The sequence below is a fragment of the Neovison vison genome, chromosome 7 (assembly GCF_020171115.1).
Source record: "Neovison vison isolate M4711 chromosome 7, ASM_NN_V1, whole genome shotgun sequence".
Taxonomy (NCBI): Eukaryota; Metazoa; Chordata; class Mammalia; order Carnivora; family Mustelidae; genus Neogale; species Neogale vison.
In genome coordinates this window covers 10,967,573-10,987,851 of record NC_058097.1, presented here as the reverse complement: position 1 = coordinate 10,987,851, position 20,279 = coordinate 10,967,573, and positions in this window count along the sequence as shown.

Genomic DNA, 20,279 nt, shown 5'->3' with positions numbered 1-20,279 from the left:
GCTCTTGACAACAAGCACGAGATTTCCATTAAGGGAAGGAAGTATTTTAAGGGAAATCTCCTGAAGGATGCCTTGAACTAGGGGATGAACTCAGGGGTGAAATCACCAGGGTATGAGTGCACCCATTCACCATCAAAAGTTACTCAGTGGGTTTCCGTAGAGTAGTGGTTATCACGTTTGCCTAACAAAAGGTACTCAGTAGGAGAAAATAATATGACTCTTTGATTCTCACATCTTTTTCTTTATGAAGGGACATGGGGGAAAATACAAGTGAGAGAAAAGACAGAGAAAAGGGACAAGTGAGATGATGTTGTCTGAGGGCTGAGGAGGGGGTGAGATGAAGGGAAGCTAGCATGTGTTTTAAGGGGTTATTCATGTTTAAAATAAAATCATGTAGGGCACCTGGGTGGCTCAGTTGGTTGGGTGACTGCCTTTGGCTAGGGTCATGATCCTGGAGTCCCGGAATCAAGTCCCGTGTTGGGCTCCCTGCTTGGTGGAGCGTCTGCTTCTCCCGCTGACCTATCTCATGTCCTCTGTCTCTCTCTCAAATAAATAAATAAATAAAAATCTTAAAAAAAAAAACAAACAAAAATAAACCTCCCTGTCACGTGAACCACCTTTCATTTCCATTGTTAAAAAATTGACTTTTCCTTTAAAACTATGCAGTTTAGTAACCTCAGAGTGACGTGTGAAGAGGGAGCCCTAGAGGGTGGTGTGAAAGGAGGTAGGACCAGAAAAGCTCAATGATGACTTCAGGCTGAGAGGACCCAGGGCTGACATGCTTAATGTCCATGCATCTTGGACAGGATTCTCTACTACTCCAAAAAGTTGTTTCAGGGACTTACACTAATCTCTTCAGAAGCAGGGGAAACCCAGCTGAACTCTGATTTATGTTTATGAGGCTCATTCTTCACATTATAAGGGGGAAAACAATGAAGTCAGAGAGTGTAGTTTCTTGTTATAACCGAGGCATGATGGATGAGTAAGGGGAACTTTGATGGTGCTGTCATTGGCAAGAACTAGGTGCCTTATTGACATGGAGGAAAAATAAAATTGGGAGAAGTTTGTGTGAAGTATTGCGTAGTAAGACAGGGTAAATACAGGACAAGAGAGAGTTAAAGCTCATCTTCTCTTTCACAAGAAGTCATTGCTCCAGTAGAACCCTTCTGCTCACCACTGCATGGATATGTCTCCCTTTGTCTAATAAGCCCCCCTTCCTCTTGCTATATCTTTCCTGTTCTTTCTCCATAACTCCTGCTCATCACCCTCTCCTCTGACCCTCAAATACCACTGTACAGATTGAGAAAAGTCAGTGCAAAGCAACCTCACAGATTTTAGAGTTAAAGAAAAACCACAAAATACTCACTTTGGTGGACTCGTGATTCCTGTCCCTCCTCAATTTTATACCCTTAAGTGTGGGTGAGACCTGTGACTTGGTCTTGGCCAATAGAATATGAAGGAGGTGAAGGATTATTTCAGATGTAATTAGGATGTCAGATCAGTTGATTTGGAATTAATCAGAAGGGAGATGTGCCTGGTGGGCTTGGCTTTATCAGATGAGGGCCTTTATAGCAGGGACTGAGCTCTCTCAGAGATGAGAAACCCTCTCTCCATCACTGTTTTGAAGAAGTAAAGTTGCCACATTGTAAGAGGGCCTCTGGAGAGGGCCATGGAACAAGGAACCGTGGGTGACCTTTAGAGGCTGGGAATGACTCTTGGTTGACAGAAAGAAAACAAAAACTTCAGTCCCACAGGTATAAGGAGATGAATTATGTCAAAATCCTGAGAGTGTTTGGAAGCAGGTCTTTTTTCATTCATGTTTCTGATGAGACCACAGCCCTGAGGATACCTGGATTTTAGGCTCATATGATCCTGAAGCAGAGAACTCAAGTTGTGGCATGGTTTCTGATGTATGGAAACCACGAGATAATAAATGAGTGTAGTTTTAAACTGCCAAGTTTGTGGTAGTATGTTACACAGCACAGAAAGCTAATACAGTCACCAATTTTAACTGAACTGAATTATGATCCAAAAGATCTTAGTGGTCTGAAATGTTCAAAGCACCAAATATTGGCCAAAATGTAATAACCTAGGTGGCTTACACCACAGAAATTTATTTTCTCACAGTTCTGGAGTCTAAAAAGTCCAACATTAAGGTTCTTGGCCTTCAGTGAGGACTCTCTTCTTGGTTTGCAGATGGCTGCCTTCTCCTTATGTTCCCATGTGTATACATAGAGATATTGATGAAGTCCTCTGGTGTCTCTTCTTATAAGAACAATAATCCTATCATCATTTTGCTCATGCTCTCATCTCATCTAACCTTAATTACTTCTTTCCTCTAAGGGTTCTACTGGAGCATACCAGAAGATAGGGCCTCAATGTATGAATTTTGTGGGGAAGACATACATTCAGTCCCTAATAGTACTTTTCCTCATAGGATTTCACGTAACCCATGAGTGTTATATAATACATAAATCTATAGGACATAAAAAAAACTCTTACAAAATAAACAAAATGATGACTGGAACAATAGAAAATTTGGCAGATGAATCCCTAACATTATCTGAAAAGATCACTTGATGTCCTAATAATAAATGTAGATGAAAATTATGATGATGATTTTATCTATCAGATTTGCAAAGATTAAAAGAGTTCACGATTCTCAGTGATGACAAAATTGGGGAAAAATAATCTCCTACATGTTGCTGATCTGACAATTTCTCAAGATGCACACACGATGTAAGCATATCGAAAGATGTCGATTATAACATTGTTAGTGGTAGCAGTGTATTGGACTCATCTAAATGTTCCATTAGGAGGATAGTAGTTAAATAAATTACTATGGATATCACCCTAGCGATTTGAAAAACAGGCAGACCTATTTGTATTGATTTTAAAATAAGGCCACTACATAGTATTAAGCAACAAAAAAGCTAGCTGCAATTATTTCTTGTAGTGTGTTACTATGATACATTTATTTGCTTATTTATTTAATCTATTTCCCCCATCCCCCATCCACCTCCCTTTGGCAACCGTCAGTTTGTTTTCTGTACTCAAGAGTTGGTTTTTTTTTTTTGTCTCATTATTCTTTGTTCATTTGTTTTGTTTCTTAAGTTTCACATATGAATTGAAATCATATGGTATCTGTCTTTCTCTGACTGAGTCACTTCACTTGGCATTATACCATCCAGGACTACCCATTTGTTGCAAATGGTAAGATCTCTCTCTCTCTCTCTCTTTTTTTTATGGCCTTTTTGGTATTTACCCAAAGAAAACAGCCAATACTAATTTGAAAAGATATATGCACCTCTGTTTATTGCAGCATTATTTACAATACCCAAGATATGGAAGCAGCTCAAATGTCTATCAATAGATGAATGCATAAAGATGGGGGATATATAAACAATGGAATATTACTGCGGTATCTTTTTTACAAAGTGCTTAGCATTGTGTATACATATCACTGACAACAGTAATGGTATCTGGATACTGAGATTTTTGAATGATGTTGGTTATTTTCTTAAAATTTTCTGCATTTGATTTTTTTATTAATAAAATCTTTCCAACCATAAAGTGTTTTATTAAAAAGTAGACTGAATCATGTTTCATAGGAACTTTAACACAATTAAAAATAAAATGCCTCTTTTTTATATATAACTCTAGATTTTTGTTTTGTTTTTAACCAAGTAAATGGAAATTCATTACCCTTATAACTGTGCTAAAGCTTGCCAGTATAACTGTACTAGATGATTCAGCTTTTCTATTATTCACTCAGATGCAATACTTTTTCATTTTTAACAATATCTGTGCAGTTTGTGATTCATTCCAATTGGTTTGGTGAGTTATGTTCCATTGCTGTACCTCCTTACAGAAGAGGAATACAAACTTTGAGAGTGGTTGCTTTGCTGAAATTAAACAAATCAGTCATTCTTTTCCAAGTTATCCCCCCCACCCCCCCCTGCCAAAGTTAGAGTATTATTTGGTAATTTTGTACTCAGTTCTGTTGCAGAGCTGTGATTCGCTCATTTGTACAGAAGTTATGTTTGTTTGATTATATAGATAAGATTATATAGATAATCTCCCTTCTCTCCTCTTATCTATTATTCTTTATCAGTGCATTCCTCCATTTCTTCATTAAGAAACAAATTGTACAATTATATTTAATGAACGTGTTCAAATCATGATGTATGCAGCCACTGTGAATTTTAGATCCTATCAACCCTTTTCCTTTTTCTCTAAGGTCTGTCTCCTTTTATAGGATATAATCATGATCCAATGTTCATCACTGCAAAATAATGTGTTTATCTGGCTCAAAAGGGAAGTCCTAAAAAGGCCATATCTTACTGGTCCTAAGTACATAGATATATGACAAGACTCTTTCAGTGATTAGGCAAATATGATAAGACAGCACCCTTTAGGGGAGCCTGGGTGGCTCAGTGGGTTGAAGCCTCTGCCTTCGGCTCAGGTCATGATCCTAGGGTCCTGGGATCAAGCCCCGCATCGGGCTCTCTGCTCAGTGGGGAGCCTGCTTCCCCCCCACTTCTCTGCCTGCCTCTCTGCCTACTTGTGATCTCTCTGTCATATAAATAAATAAAATCTTAAAAAAAAAAGATAAAAGACAACACCCTTTAAATGGCTGAGCTGGGGAAAATAGCTCAATCCAGCAATTATAAACACAAACTTCCGTGCTGAGTGTGACACAGACTCTTCTCTGAGTCATGCACTGTATCCTGTCTTCTTCGTTTTTGACGAAAAAATGTTCTCAGTTCTTTCTGGTCCTGATCCCTGCTCAGGTTCTGCAGTGGACTGGATGAAGAAGACCTGCACCTTCAATTTGAGACACACGAGCTTTGTGCAGGTGTCTCAATGAATAGAAATAGATATGATATTTGAAGCAATTGCCCAGATAACTAAGGCACCAGCACATTTTTCCTTTAAAAATATCAACACACTGATGCCTGTATTGACCAGATTGGTATTTTTCTTTGCTGCTTGAGAAAACAACTTATGTAGGACATAGTTAAGGAAACAAAGAAGATACTTGAAAGTGGAATTTAATCTTATGATTATACTGAAAATTTATTTTCTCTGATCTCTTTCACAGTAATTATATTTTCAAGTGGTTAAATATTTGAGGCTTCTTTGAAAATGAGCCCCAATAGATGTTTTAGTAAGTTACCAATACTCTTAGTAATGAGCCTCAATAATGAGGAAGATTGTGCATCTCTCATCTTTTTTGTTTAGCAATTGAATGTAATCCACATCACTACATGGCTTTATAAAATAGGCTGAGACACAAGCCCATTTATGAAAGTTGTTGAGACAAATGGGATTACTGTGCCTAAGTTTCCATACTGGATGAAAACAAATAAAACATTGCATTTTTTTCAGCAATAAAACTAAACTTTGAAAATCACTTTTTTGCTAATGGCACCTATGTTGACATAACAGCACATGTTGAAATTTGCTGTGTAGCTGAGTAGAAATTGATGGTGCCCTTAATTTGAATCCATCATTTTACCTCCAATTATATTTTATTATTTCTTTTCTGAAAGCTCTAAAATTTATCAAACCCTGTGAGAGAAGGGATGTATGACCTTGCTCATTTTAGCTATCTTTGAGACTCCATAAACAAAATGACATGGTGTGTGCAGTAAACCCCACCAGAAAAATATCAATGTGTAAAGTTGATTAATTAATAAAATAGTAAAAACATAGAGTATAGAATCACTAGACTCTATCACTCTATACTCTATGATTCTCTGTATGTTATGCTGTGTTCACTACAAGTGTAGCTGTGAGTGTAGCTACCGTCTGTCACCATACATCACTATTACAATACTCCTGATTATATTCCTCTTGTTGGACCTTCTATTCTCATGACTTACTCATTCTCTAACTGGAAGCCTGTGTCTCCCTCTGTATGTAAGCATATAGAAATTTTGCCCACCCCCTACACCTGGCAACCATCAGTTTATTCTCTGTGTTTATAGGTCTGACTCTGTAAGAAAAAGAAGTATTTTTGACAGCGATATTTAAGTTATTTCCTTTTGAAAACATATCTTTTTTTTTCTGGAGAATATTCAACCTGGTTAAACTCAGTTGTCCAGACTTCAGATTCTTGATCGGTGCTGGTCCATTGTACTCCCTCTGGGTACTTGGTACCAGGGCAGGACTAACAAGTAGCTTCAGCAAGTGACTTACATGGAAGGTTGAAGAATTCTCTCTGGGTATGAAGAAAAGAACAACAATGAGGCAGAGGAGGGTTGGGGAGAAGAGGTGGGGGATGCCAAGTGAGGAGCAGTGATCTACATTTTCCGGCTGAGAAGGCGGATAGAATAAGGAGTGAGAAGAGGAATAAGACGTTGATGGGGGGAGGGGACGTTGTTTCCCTGATAGAACTTATGGTGGAATGAAGAGAGTCACACACAGATAAAAACTCAGTTTGCAGTGGGGTGGAAGAATGAATGGCGGTATGAGGGTTAGAGACCGCATCCAGTTTGAGGCATCTGATGGTGAAATGAAACACCGAGACAGTTTTTGAGGGAGGGTGCAGGTGCAGATATAGTTGACCCTTGAACAACACAGATTTGAACTGCATGGGCCCACTTGCATGTGGCTTTTTTTCTGATAAAGTACAGTCCTGTAATTTTATTTCCCCCTCCTTATGATTTTCTTAATAACATTTTCTTTCCTGTAGCTTATTTTAAGAATACAGTATAGAGGTGCCTGGGTGGCAAAGTTGGGTGAGTGCCTGGCTCTTGGTTTCCGCTCAGGTCATGATCTGGTGGGTTGTGGGACTGAGCCCCGCCTCGGGCTCCACGTTCAGTGGGGAGTCTGCTTGAGGATTCTCTCCCTCTGCCCCTCCCCTTGCTCATGCACATGCTCTCTCTTTCTCTCAAATGAATGAATAAATCTTTAAAAAAAGAGAATAAAGTATGTAATACATAGAACATACAAAATAGTGTCAGTTGACTATGTTCAATCAGTAAGGCTTCCAGTCAACAGTAGGCTATTAATGGTTAAATTTTGGGGAGTCAAAAGTTATATGTAGGGGCACCTGGCTGGCTCAGGTGGTTAAGCGTCTGCCTTTCGCTCAGGTCATGATCTCTAGGTCCTGGGATCGAACCCTGCATCAGGCGCCCTGATCAATGGGGATCTGCTTCTCCCTCTCCCTCTGCCTCTCCCCCTGCTTGTGCCTTCTCTCTGTCTTTCAAAAAAATCTTAAAAAAAAAGGTTATATGTAGATTTTCAATTGTATGGGTGTTGGTGCCCCAGCCCTCATGTTGTTCAAGGTCAGCTGTATTTTTTTTTTCATATGGTAGCGTATATGATCCCATTTTAGTTTAAAGGACTCTTTTTGGGTTTCATTTTGTTTTATTTAGAATCAGAGATGAATTCAATTCTAAAACATTGTTATTACTTTGTGTAACATATTCATTGTTCTTCAGATATTTAAAGTCTTTCACATACCTTTGGTAAAATTGTTCGGTGTTTTAAAGACGAAATATTTCATGTCAGCTGAGTACTCAGAGAGGCCTTTTCCTAGAGAAGCAAAGCATCTCTTTCTCAAGGAGCTCACAGCTTAAGTTAAAAATAAACCTCAGGAAAATGTTCATAGGAAGACGTTTATAAAAGAATTCTGAAAATGTTCTACTAAAGATGTATTTAGGTAAGAACATGTCAAACTCTCTGATATTCATTGTAAATATGCTTTTTTTCTCCTCTCCTATATGAAGGATGAGAAGTGGTTGGAATGGAAATAAAACATCTTTCACTGGTTCACTTTTTCCTTTTAGTATATGAACTTTAAGTCCCAGTTTTTCTGATAAAATCATGATTTTTTTAAATTAACTTTCCAATACCAAAATCACTTTGTAAATAGGATCTGAACATTTGAGTCACAGAGGAACCCACGAGAGAAATAAAACAACTGTATCTTCTTATTCTCTGTGGTCTTGAAAATACCACTGATTTAATAACCTCCAGAATACACTTAAGATTATTGCATATCAATCCAAATAATTGTCTTCCAATTATTACATTAAAAAGGAAACTTGTATTAACTTTGAAATAATTTCCTTCTTTGAATGAATAGAATTAAGTTGAAGGTGATTTTGATGTTTTTGAAGAGGCCTTAATCACACTATTTAAGCTGTTTATCCAAATCTTTTCATGAGAATGCCCAAGGGAATTCCCCCACCATCATTACAGCACAACTGGGAAAATATTAGATCTTAATAGCAAGCCATACTGGTACATTTTCTACTAGGACCTTTTTTTAATCTGGAATTTAATTTAAGTATTTAATCTAATTTTCTCTTGAATTGCTCATTTCTTTTCAGGGCGCTGAAGTATGGGTTGTCATTTAAGGAAACCTCCCAATTATTCAGTACTATGTGAATATACCAACATTCAAATAAAAATTAAAAAGGTGTTTCAGGTATCTGACGATTTCTCTTACCATTTCACTTTTATTGAAGATAAAATTTAAGGCTGAAATATAGAGGAAAACATATCCCACTTGCAAAGCTACTTAGAACAGATAATGAGTCGCTGGGACTAACTGATCACATACCATCTGCTAAGCATTACTCACATGATTTGCATTATGTTACTTATTTCTCCCAGGAACCATATAGAATAGATACTACTATTATCACCCAAGGCACAGAGAGGCTAAGTAACTTAAATAAAGTTGCACAGCTTGTGAGAATGGAGTCCAGTATCCATACTTAAAGTAGTCTGGCTTTAGAGTTATAACTGATTCTCAAATCATACCCTTTGAGTAGCATATTTCATTGATCAAAAATTGTTAGCAACAAGAACTGGTCTTTAAATGTAGTATGAAATTTTGGAAACCAACAAAAATGGAGAAATAGCTGATTGCCTACTAGCTATAATAGTCTACTTAAATCTATCTCCAAAATTTAGTAGATTCAGTTCATAGTGCAAACTTTAAAATATTTTTTCCTCTGTCTTCTTGAATATTATAAGGTACTTTCTGTATCTGAGTTCAAATCATCAATAAAAATGCTAAACAGGACAGCCCTGGCCAGAGTCCCCTGTCATAAAACGTAAAGGTCGCTCATGGTGGAAATCAATCCAGCCGCATTGGCAAATGACAGATAAATTAAAATGCAAAAACATTGGAGAGTACTCAGTCCACATTTCACCATTTTGTCAGTTCAAATGGAAAGTTTTATCAAATATTGTGGTGGAATTCAAATAGTCACATGTTTTAGGAGTGAACTTTTAAAAGGCCCAGGGCAGCATTTCTGCCAGGCTACTATAATCCCTGACATTCCACAAACCAATGAGAGGATGTTTATAAGTGTACAAAAATGAATGTGCCATAGAAGCAAGGTTTTTCGAAGGTTATTTTTTTTCCTTTGAGAGTGAGGTGGAGGGATGACCCTAGTCATGACTTTCTGCTGTATACTAAGATCCTGAAAGAAATGGTCTGTTCTCTCCAGGCAGAAAGGCTGTTGGTTAGGGACAAAGTAGGATGACTAGGCTTTCAAGAAGTATTCTCTTCCATCAGGATGCTAACAGAAAAAAAAATGATAAATTTTGTGATGGAGAAACCTCAGCAAAGAAAACCAGTTGTATATGCAGTAAATAGGTTATCAGCAGTAGGTTTCCAGAGCTGAGCAAAGAAACAAGAGAAACGAAGTCCACAGGGGAGGTTCAGAAGATGTAGGAAAGGGGAGGTGCAGAAGGAAGTTCAAATAAATGAAAGGTGTAATACAAGAACACATGCTCATGTAAATGGCACATGGAGTCGGCCATGAAGCCCGCTGGCCCAGACAGCCTGGGGATAGGATTCTTCCAGCACCTAATCGGAATTCCCATCAGCATCCTATGCCTATAATATATGTTGTGCTTTTTATCTAATTACTCAGTGCATTTGTTTAGAGGTTTACCTAGAGGGTCACCAAGTAATTTTTTAATAATAATAATAAAAGATCCTTGCTTAATGTTCTGATTAAACTATCTGATGGAAGAAAAATCCCTTTGTGGTAGAAAGCTCTAAGTGCAGTGTTCCTTGTCCCCATTCTGATGTCAAACCCAGATGATCTCAAGAACGGAATCTGTCTGGTCTTATACTTATGGTGGAATGAAATAACCACTGAACATAAAATCTGGCTCATAAAAGGAATCGCTAGTGAGATATATTAGATTATTTAAATTTAAATTAGAATATTTTCTCATACACATATTTTTCCTATTCTTTAATCATCCCGGTTGTCTCAAGTTAAAAAACACCAGTAGTACAAGATTTTACGCACACACGTGCATACATTCTAATTTATTTTTAGATTTGAAGTTAAATATAATTCAAAAGATAAGACTGAAAATATTTTACTGATGGGAAATGTTACTTTACGAAAAAATCTTAACTGCCATTTAAAATATTAATCTTCAAATGATATACTCTGTTTCTTTTCACTATCAGCATAAAGCTCTCTTAATGTCCAGTAGGTGGGTGACTGAGGGTGGGGCATGGAGCTTAAAGATCTCATTCATTACTTCAGAAGGAAGCATTTGAATTTGAGTGGTCCACTTGGAGATATTTTAATGAATAAAAATATCAAAACAGGTTGATGTCTGATAAATCTCAGAATCTGTCTTGATAATAATAATTATCATGTACTATCTATAGTTTTTCTTTAAAAATAGTAATAATTGAATTTAGAAACTCTATACTGGTACTTTTCATTAGCTAAGCCCCTGAATTTTTAACATGGACAATCTTCATTTCCTGTACTGACCATAGTTGCATTTTGCCACACAACTCTCTCCTGAGTTGGTAGGATTTCACAGTTTGAATTTTGCAGATTAGTTGAGTGGACCAGTGAAACACTGTGAGCAAATCATGAGCAGATGGATTTCTGCAACTATGTTGGGTTTTATCTTTGGGAATTTTAGGTTCAAGGGCCTCTTGAAATTTCGGTTCTAAATTCCTAGATATGTAACAATATGTAAGACAGAGAACGAAAATTGCCATTTTATATCTTCCTTCCACAATTTTTGTATATTTTGTATCTAAAATTAACCATTAGATCACATAAAGGATTGGTTTTACACATTTATTAATACACTACCTTCATACTTTAATCTGGTCTTCATGGCCTACAGTGCTAACCAAAGTGTGGTTCTTTCATCACACCTTTAGAGGAAATGCTGTTTCTATAGAAGATGCTTTTATGGAATCTAGCTTGGCTCCATGAAGCCCCATAGAAAGATGTCCTGCAGAAGAGATTTGGGTTTCAACCAGGGCTGTTAGACTGTACAACTCTGCAGGGACTCAGCTATACCGTTGAAAATGTGTGGCATGGAAGAACACCTGAATGGAGAAATATGACCAAAGTGGGATGAACTAAAATCAATAAAATCAATCAGGAAATCACAAAGCATATATTCTGGGCTATGAAGCAGAACATTTTCCCTCTGTGGTATAGAAATTGTCAGTAAATGGCCTCAATTAAGAATAAAGGGAACACACTTCGCACATATGTTGTCAAAGTATAGACCAGGAATTCCTTCTCAGTATTCAGCCACTTTACAGTATATCTTGGAGATAATGTGCTGAGGAGAAAAAAAAGGAAATTCACATTTATGGAACAGTTACAAAGAGTAGGTTTTGTGCAAGACAGTGTACGGGATCTTCACGGCCACTTTCCCGAATTATAGTTATTCACATTTACTGCTGACGTCAGTGAGGCTCAGAAACAGAGTCACTGTGGTATGTGAGTCAGAGGCAGACTCGGCAGCCAGTTCTCTTTAACTTATGATCCTGTGCTCATCCCCGAACACCATATAATTTGTGAATTTAATTGTGTTGGGATAGAAGATGTTCTTTTATTTAACAAGTAATTCCTGGCGAGTCTCCAATGTTCTGAACTTTGTCTCCTTTCTCAGCTCCTTCTCCTGATACATTTCTTCCATGCTGGTGTTTCTTGTGATTCTGTCCTAGACCCTTTAAATCATACTCTACGTGCTCTTCGCAGGCACCTCCATCCCCTTCTATTGGGTGTGCTTACAGGAATCCTCTGCCTACCCCCATGTGCTGGTTTCACTGATATCCACCATTCCTCAGTGAAGTATGTTCATTGATCCTCACAGGATGTTGAACCACTGTGCCTGGTGGACTGCATTTTCTGTTTTTTCCTCCTGCTGGTAGAATTGTTTGCTTATCTTGGTCAGTGGGTTTGTTCCCAAACCTGTTCAGACATGTTACTGTTTTCTGTATTTTAGTGATAGATTGTGTCCATTGAAAATAGATTGAAACAAAAAACAGAGTTGTTCTATGAAAATCACGTTGAATCCATTGGAAAGACATGTTATAGGGAAGTCATGAGGATTTTTTTTCCTGTTGATATAAAGGCAGGAAAGAGTAAGAAAGAACAATAAAAATATAGAATTCTTGTACTCAGGTATTTTTCACAAATGTTTTGATGTTCTCTTTCCATTTTAAAAACTTGAAACCAGAAACAATTAGGTAATGCATTGTGAGCAAAGTTTTGCTTGAAGGGTAATGGAAAACAAAAAATAATAAACCTCTTCTAAAGAACCGGAAAATCTTTTATGTTCTTTAAGTTAAAGTAAAATGTTTAAAGTATATTTCTATTTTATGCTTTTACCTTTAGCTAACTTTTTCAATTAAACAGGGAAATTGAGGAAAATTAAAGGGGTGAGCAGGGTTTAGGGAAATCAGCAAAGAATAATTCAGTGCTGAAGATCTAGCAACAGTAGGGGATGCTCTACCTCCCCTATACTCGAGGAGACCTGGGGACAGTAGCTTGGCCTTTGGTGGAGGGGCAGTTAAAGATGATCCTGCAGGAAGGAAGCCCTAGAAAAAGCCACCAACCTCCTGTTCTTCTGCCTCTGATATCCAGCAGGTGCCTACTACTGGAGAGGTGAATTAAAGATATGTAACATAATCCATCACTTGTGTCTTTTACATCTGCTTTTGATTTCTGTATGGGTGGAAAATTTGTGCACTCAAACAGTGAATTCACAAATCTGATTATGTAATGTAGCATCTTGAGAAAATACCAATTAGAACATATTCCCATCTGTAAAACTAAAATGTTAGCAATGCCACTGCTGTTCTTATAAGGTAACGGGGGAAGAGGGAATGCATTGACAACAATGACAAGAAACATTACTGGAAGAGTCCCCATTTATGGAGTTCATCACAAAGCCAAAGTCAATAATCGGAATATTGTCCTTCTGTCATTTCTGTGTTTCACTTACTATCCATTTTGACCTTGAATTGCATTCTTTTTCTGGAGGAGTGAGCTGAAACTTCATTTCTGAAAAAACCCTTGAATATTTAGTTTTCCTGTTCTTCATGGACTTACCTTAATTTTTCATTGGCCAGAACTATTACAATGGTGCACTAAGAGGCATCTTTTTGGATCCTCTACATTTTACATAAAATTTTATTCGTACATCTTCCTCCCCCTGGCACCATTGTGTAACAGCAACTCAATTCCCCTCAGGAATAAAATCAGCTTCTGGGCCCCCTTCTCACCTTATTTATACAGCACACGAGGACCTCAAAATGACCAGAGGCTTGCCTCATTATTCAACTCTTTCAGTACCTAACTGTATTTTTTGTTGGAAACATTGCTTCCTTGGACACTAGGACTTTCAAATTCCTTCAGCCATGGTGTTGCCAGACAAATGAGTTAAAAACATTATCAAGCAATAACAGTGATGAGGACACTCTTACCTCCACCTCTTGGTTTTTGGACTCATAGATTCCTGCTCAATAATACACTGACTGCTGGCTTAACGGATAGCCATATTTTGTTGTACTGCCCTTGACCCTGCAAAATAGTGTCTCTCACTGGCTTCAGAGACTGGAGTGTCTGATAAATCCAATGATTTATATGAGAGTGAGCCTATTATTGAGCTTCCTTTGCTATCAAATGTGGTCCCTTGGTCGGAGGCAATGTTGTGTGGGATGAAATGGTAATGTATTAGTCATTCTATAAGTCAGGGATGATAGGAGATGGACACTGCTCTTCAATACTTAAAATTATATCCTGAATTGGGCTTGGTATTTACATATCCCACCCAGGACTATAGGAGATGGGGTGTTCTTTCAAGGCTACTATCAAGACTCTGATTTTCTACTTGTTTGTAAATAGGAGGGTCTTGGTTTTCAATTTCTCTTTTTCTCCAGGCACCTCTTCTACAGCTCTTAAAAGCAACCAGCTGACTCTGTTTTCATTAATATTACTAATTCTACCATAGCAGCCAAGTATTATGGCCACATGACCTCATACTTCCTGCCTTCCACTTGTATCTCATGCCACGTCATCGCCAGGGAAAGTGTGAGTAATTATAATGCCACCTCAACCCAGGGCTTAACGTCCTATCACTTTTCCACAGCAAAGTGGCTTTCTGTATATCCCTCAAAAATCTGAGCAACCCATTCTCAGAGTCCTAGTTGAACGTTTTTTTCTGGGACATTTCTGGTACCAGTTACTATAGCTGCCACAGTTCTCACAAGGATCAGAGGACTACAACATGGTGATTGAGGAGAATTTGTTAAAGGGACTATTTACAGAAGTGTGGACAGAATTTAATGGCACCCAGGAAGGACAGCATATGCTATAAGGACAAGAGGCAGTAGGAAGATTTTACTCTTTCTAGCATCTCCAGCCTTTAGTCTTCTGAAGGAAAGGGTGGGGAGCAGGTTCCAACAGAGGGTAGCTGTTGGAAAAGAGCTCTTTCCTTCTTAGCTTCCAGCCTTCCGTGTGACAGAGGTATCTCTTTTTTTTTTTTTTTTTAAGATTTTATTTATTTATTTGGTAGAGAGAGATCACAAGCAGGCAGAGAGGCAGGCAGAGAGAGAGAGAAGGAAGCAGGCTCCCGGCTGAGCAGAGAGCCCGATGCGGGGCTCGATCCCAGGACCCTGGGATCATGACCCGAGCCGAAGGCAGCGGCTTAACCCACTGAGCCACCCAGGCGCCCCCAGAGGTATCTCTTTATTAATTGGAAGGGAAGTGGGAAGACGATCCTTCTCCTTTTGCCCTTACCTATAGAAATCAACTGGTGTGTGTGTGTGTATGTGTGTGTGTGTGTGTGTATTTGTATGTTTACTAACACTTTTAGCATTTGTTAGCTCTCGGTAAAAATACTGAAATAAAACATGTATTTTTCAAGATACACTGAGATATGGAGAAGAGACTAAAATTATTGAAGCTTTCATTTATATATAGAAATAATATGGGTTGATTATTGATATGTACTAAGGATTGCATGAGAAAATATTTCATTGAATACCTGGGATACCAGGGTACCAGGGTGGCTCAGTTGGTTAAACGTCTGACTCTTGGTTTTGGATCAGGTAATGACTTGGGGTCCTGGGATCAAACCCAGTGTCAGGCTTCTCACTTAGCAGGATCTGCTTGAGGATTCTCTTCCTCTCCCTCTGCCCCTGCCCTGTGCTTTTTCTCTCTCTCCCTCTCTCTCAAATAAATAAATAAATAAATAATCTTAAAAAAAAAAAAAACCCAAGTATACCTGGAATTCTATGTTGTGATTTTCTCATGGATAATTATAATGAATTCATAATTCCCCCTATATTTGTATACAAAGATCCGAGGTTGGATTGTGTTCTACATGTACACATAGAAAAAAATACTCTATGTGCATTTCATAGTTTATAATTGCTTAACCAGAATATTTCTAAGTAAAATAGCATGAATCATTTACTATCAGTAATAACTTGTATTTTTGTAACTCTGAGACTGTTTCACAGTACAGATCATAATGTGAGATAGTTTTAATGAGAATCACTTCTGTAAAGCTCTTGGCCAGAAATGTACGTGTGTGTGTGCACACACACACATATACACGCACTTTTTAACTGTATAGATTATTCAAGTTGACTTGAAAATTTAAATTGTGAATTTGCTAATGAAATACAGTCTTTGAAAAAAGACACATTGGCTACAACTTGACAAAATTTGTCTACAAAACAGTCATTGTCTACAATTTAACCAAATGAGGCTGTTTCAAAGCTGTTAGATTAATCAGTTTCTTGGAAACCATTGCTAAATCTGATGTATAGAATTACATTTTTAATTTTACAGAATTTAATTTCTTGGTTTAATTACTTTGCATTGCTCAGGTTGTAAAAGCAACCTGATGAGTTATTTTTATTTATAGTGCTCCTATTCAAGGTGTTCATAATTATATTTCGTTGCAATGGCAATATGCAATCATCTATTTCAGTGCCTTTACATTTTTTGAAATTAAGCTTTTGCTAAAGGTTAAAGAACTGTTTTTAAAGATAAAATATTATTTGCTAAAATGATAAATAAGGAAATTTGCACATAGGTACATTACAAAATCATCACACGTGGGTGAGGTTCTAATTTTTATTTGACAAAGTCATCCAGGCTCAGAATCATTAAATATTTATTGAGTATTCTGTACCTTGCATTTTCATATGACGTCCTCATTTAGTGCTCAGAAATGTGTAAATTTGATATTTTTAATAATACAAAAGGAAGTCTGCTCTTATTTAGGAGGTGACTTATGAGTACTGTGACTGGAGGGTGACATAAAGATACATTTCAGATTCTTCAGCTTGGGTTAGAAGATCTTTCATGGCCTCGCCATCCTGCCCCACATGCCGATCACCCCCCTGGGCACATCCCCTATGATAGCTATCCTGGCTTTCAGCATGGAGGACCAGCACAGCCTGGGCAAACCATCAGAACTTGTGAAGAAGCTATGTCCTTATGTGGGAGGGTCTTGGTGGGGTGCCTGGGCTCTTCAGAGGGAAAGACCTTAGCATTTCACTCCTTTAGAGTGCATATGACACATCACTTCAGAGCTGATGCATCAGATGGTTTTCATGTTGAAAGAACTCCCAACAAAGCATTAGCAATCTGCCCAGCCAGTTCATAGCACAGCAGCTCAAGGGTTGCTGAAGATACTTTGCTTGGTTAACACAGTTGAACTTTCTGCTTGGGAGTTTACCCCAGTCAGTGCTCAGAGGGCATGTTTTTTACATTAATGAAATTAAGAATGGCAAGGAGCCCTCCAGTCAGAAGTGATTCATGCAGTAATGGAAATGTAGCAATGAAATATATATGTATGGGAAAGAAGTAATTGTCAATTTGGTAACTATAATTTCCCACTTGGTTTAAGTGAGATTTTCCTCATTCCCTCCAGCGCCCTGAGGTGGTCACTGTGAACTGGTCTGTGCTGTCTGGCCACACACAGTTTTCTGCATTCTTAAACATCCTTTCCCTTTTTGCCCTCCTCCCACTCCTCATGCCATATGCTTTCATCTTTCAATCCAGTTGTTTTTTGTCAATATTATCAGAGTGACAAGTCATATCCTGTAGCTTGTCAAATTTATTTGTTTATAACAGATTTTTGCAAGATCTCTGAAGTCTGGGGGGTGAAGGAGAAGACTGCTAATGACTTGTCAGAAGGGTGGATAATCAAATTAAATCGAGTTTTCTAACTCTTAATGGAGGACCCCCATCAGGTGATGCTGAGCGCGGCATGGCTTTCCAGCAGCGGTGGTGGGCAGTGAGCACATTGTAAGACTTGTCTACCTGCGAGGAACTCAGGCAGAGAACCCCTCCTACCATTCTCATTTCCTTATGAAAACCAACTATTGATGCTTTGAAGAACAGAATACCAATTAGAACATTTGGGGCATGGAGGTAATTTAGTGGGTGAGGAAACAAAGCTATCATCATCAATTCTGTTGCTTACAGAAAATTAGCAGGTGGCCCAGAGAATGAAAGCTGACGAACATTGTGCATTCATGAACCCAGTTCCCCAAGGTGCAACAAGTAAACATGTTCATCTCTGAAAGCAGGCATAGCTTCTAGACATTTCGGCATTTATTTTTAAAATTGTGGAAATAACTTTTGCTTTAATATGAATCAGAGCCGAAGCTGGGTAATAATTTCCTTCCCTGATTCGGGTTGCCTTGAATTCTCAATTCAAAACTGTATTACACTGAATAGAAACATATAGAAATCCAACCAAACAATTGTTCACATACATTGTCTGACAGATTTAAAGCCACCTTATACTTTACTTTTATGGATGACAATTCAGAGAGGTTTACAGGTGATTTGATCATCTAAGCCAATTTGCATAAATGCAATATGAAGGAGGGATTTCTATTGCTAAATTGGACAAGGTTCATTTTTGCGTTGGCTTGATGTGTTCTGCAAATTGTTCAGTTTTGTTACTCTACACCCCAGGATTCTCAACACTGGATCTTTATTGGATTTACTGTCTCTGAGTGGGAAACGATTGATGGCACTGAATGAAGAATTCAGTGTAAAAGATCAGCATCAGTGAGCAGAAACAGGTTTCACGGTGACTTGCCTTATCAGAGCCAAAAATGATAAATCTATGATAATTAAAATGGTGTGATGCTGACATAAACAGGTCAGTGAAACAACTTGCATAGTCCTTAAAGAGACTTTGATGTGATGCATATAATAAAATGAAAAAGAATAGATTATTCAAAAACTCATTGGGATAATTAGCTTTATAAACAAGCATGCACATGCACACACATGTCTTAGAATTTTTTCTAACCTCAAAAAATATTCTGAGTTGTAAGATCTTTACTTACATTTATAATTAAGTTGCTGGCATCACAAAAATATATTAAGCTAATAAATAGAGAAAGTATTTCTGATTAAAAAAAAATCTTTGGAAGAAATAATATAACAAGCCCTAGACTACTTAGCTCCCACAAAATGTATCTTGTGTACATCAGAGGCACTGTGAAAAATTAAAAATTGAATGAAAAACTAAGAAAAAACATTCACAACTATTATGACAGAATGGTGGATAATGGAGAGAGATTTAAAATATTTCATACAAATTTTGAGAGAAAAGAGTAAAAACAAATTAAAAATAGGCAAATGGCATGGGTGGAGGGAAAATGAGATGCTGATAATTACTAAACTTTAGGAGAGGTGAGTTAGTAAATAAAAAAAGTATATCAGTTAAATACCAGGGTATAATGAACACTCAAAATCTTTCTGAAAATTGAGTGAGTCATGAGTTAGAGAGGGGGGAAGCATACATACTTACCCTGGTTCCATCCTTGCCAAAAAACTTTGTCTGAGTGTGCTCTTCAGTCAATGGCCACGGAACCTGCCAACTGTCACTCCTTAGTGATTTCCTCCATTTCAGACAACCTCTTGGTCTTTTGCCTTGATAGAAGAGGTGGCATAATTTTCTTATGTGGCTAGCCTCAGAATAGTGTGCTCTGTTGGATGTCTGGAATATTTCCCCACCCCACCTCTTTGTAAAGAGCGCTTCAATTACTCTACTAAATTTGGCATCAGTTTTCTCTTAGGATATATCAGGATAAATCTTCCAATTTGAGTTTCTTCACAGGCTCTATGCACTTAACTATGAAATTTTAAATGGATGTTAATTTAAACATTAAATGAACAAAGAGATTTATTTTCCATTGCATCGGTTTCTTTTTAATACAAACAATAGAAAAAGCTTTTACTGTCCATTATTTACAGTTTGCATTAATTTATGATTATTAAAATTTCAACCTAATAACATTGCTAATTGGAAAAATATTTTCTGCTTAGAGTAAATTTAAATGAAGCAAGAGGAGAAGGGAGTTGGGGGAAACTGGAAGGGGAGGTGAACCATGAGAGACTATGGACTCTGAAAAAAAAATCTGAGGGTTTTGAAGGGGTGGGGGGTGGGAGGTCGGGGTACCAGGTGGTGGGTATTATAGAGGGCACAGATTGCATGGAGCACTGGGTGTGGTGCAAAAATAATGAATACTGTTATGCTGAAAATAAAAAATAAATTTAAAAAATGAAGCAAAACTAAGCTTTTTTTTTTTTTTTTTTTTAAAGAGAGGGAGAGAGGCAGGCGAGATGGAGGGGCAGAGGGAGCAGGAGAGAGATGATCTTAAGCAGGCTCCACACCCAGCATGGAGCCTGACACAAGGCTCGATCTCATGACTCTGGGGTCATGACCTGAGCCATGGGCCAAAATCAGGAGTTGGACACTTAACCGACTGAGCCACCCAAGTGCCCCAAAGCTAAGCACTATTAATATGTATTTGGGAAATAAACTTCTTTATATAAAATCGTTATTTGTTATCACTAAAACCACCAAAGCAAAGATAAACATCCATTAAGTAACTGGGCAATGAAACACTGATGGAGAAGAGCACCATTAAGGTAGGAATTTTATAAAAATGCTTCAGTACAGGGCAGCTCAGTTGG